Genomic DNA, 2,340 nt, shown 5'->3' on the forward strand with positions numbered 1-2,340 from the left:
TGAAAGAGGCCACCTTAGAAATTGATTAAAAGGAGAAGTAAGGTATAGCAAGTTCAAGTACCTTAGTAAATACCTTTGTGACACCTAATCAACTTTTGGTTTGAGATCATTGTCCATGTATAAGTCTAAGTATCAGTTGCTGGGGAAGAAGAAGGTAATGCAGTAGAAGATTTTAGCATTCACGATGATCACAGTCTATGTTGTTGCATGTTGTTGTTAAGTGCTGTTGAGTCAGTTCTGGCTCATAGTGACCCTGCATAGAGTTTCCAAGGAGTGGCTGGTGGGTTTGAACTACTGACCTTGTGGTTGGAGGTTCAGTGAGCTAATCTCACAGCATTATACCATAACCATTAGCAAAGATAAGAACTCACACATTGCAAATGATTTGATTTGCAAATTCATATGCAAAAAAAAATCATTTTTGCAATTTTAGTATTCAGGTCACAAAACAGATTCAACAGTATATCATTTTGGATGTGAGGAGGAACATAAATTTATACACTTATAGACAGCAATTTAGCAATGTAATCAATTCTAACTCATAGTGAACTTATAGGTCAGAGGAGACCTGACTGTAGACTTTTCTAGGCTGTGAGCTTTATGGGTAGATGCCCTCATAACACTAAGGCACTAACTAAGTGGCTAACCAAGAAGTCTGTGGTTTCAACACACCAGCTTTTCCATGGGACATGCAACCTATAGGATTACAGAATCCACTTAACAGCAATATGTGCACATATATTGACTATTTAAAAATCAATTCAGTAAACTGTAACATAAAGTAGATATGACAAAACCTTTTGGTTGAGTACAACAGGCTCTTGTTGGAGTATAGCAGAATGAAGGTGCACCCTGCAGAGTAAGTAGAGCCCTGAAAATAAAAGAACCTGATTGGAGTAGTTGTTCTTGTTGTTAGGTGCCATTGAGTAATTTATGACTCATAGAAACCCTATGCACAACAGGAGAAAACACTGTGTGGTCCTGGACCACCCACACAATTATTGTCATGGTCAAACCCATTATTGCAGCCACTGTGCCAATTAATCTCAGTGAGTAGCCCCCCTTTTTTCATTGACCCTCCACTTTGCAGGATGTCCATTTCCAGGAACTGTTGTTTTTGCTGTTAGGTGCTGTGAAATTGGCACCAATTCATAGCAACCATATGTTAAGTGCCCTTGAGTACTTTCCGACCCACAGAGACCCTGGACAGGATTTCGTTATGTGCAACAGAATAAAACACTGCCCAGTCATGCACCAACCTCACAATCACTCATATGCTTTAGCCCACTGCTACTGCCACTGTGCCAATCCATCTTGTTGGGTGCCTTATGTTTCACTGATTCTCCACTTTATCAAGCATGATGTCCTTCTCCAGGGTTGGTCCCTCCTGATAATATGTCCAAAGTATGAGGGATAAGGTCTGGTCACAATGACTTCTAAAGAACATTCTGTCTGTACTTCTTCTAACACAGATTTGTTTGTTCTTTTGGTAGTCCATGATACTTTTACTATTTTCCTCCAACACCATAACTCAAATTCATCAATTCTTCTAGATTCTTCTTTATTCATTGTCCAACATTCACCTGCATGTGTGGTTACTGAAAACAGTATGGTTTGGGTCACGTGGACCTTAACACTCAAACTGACATCTTTGCTCTTGAACACTTTATAGAGGTCTTATGCAGCAGATTTGCCTAATGTTATATGTTGTTTGGTTTCTTGACTGCTATTTCCATGATTGTTGATATCTGATCTGAGCAAAATAAAGTATTTGATAACTTCAGTCTTTTCTCCATTTATCTTGATGTTATTTAATGGTCCAGTGGTGAGGACTTTTGTTTTCTTTACATTAAGGTGCAATGAATACGCAAGGCTGTGGTCTTTGATCTTCATCAGCATTTTAAGTCTTCTTCACTTTCAGCAAGCAAGGTTGTATCATCTGCATACCACAGGTTGTTTATAAATCTTCCTCCAATCCTGATACCATGTTTGTTTGTTTTTTTTCATATAATGTAGCTTCTAGAATTATTTTCTCAGCATACAAATTGAATAAATATGGTGAAAGAGTATAACTGGTGCACACCTTTCCTAATTTTAAACCATTCAGAGCTTGCTTGTTCTGTTTGAACAACTGTCTCTTGGTCTATGTACAAGTTCCTCATGAACTCAGTTAAGTCTTCTGGAATACTCATCCTCTGCAATGTTGTCCATAGTTTGCCATGATTCACACAATTGAAAGCCTTAGTCAATAAAGTACTATATTGACTAGTCAATAAAGTATTGCACAGTCAATAATTTCCCTTGTTCCATGTCCTTATCTGGATCCTGCTTGAAGCTCTG

Source organism: Chrysochloris asiatica, unplaced genomic scaffold (assembly GCF_000296735.1).
Source record: "Chrysochloris asiatica unplaced genomic scaffold, ChrAsi1.0 scaffold00015, whole genome shotgun sequence".
In the NCBI taxonomy this organism is placed as follows: domain Eukaryota; kingdom Metazoa; phylum Chordata; class Mammalia; order Afrosoricida; family Chrysochloridae; genus Chrysochloris; species Chrysochloris asiatica.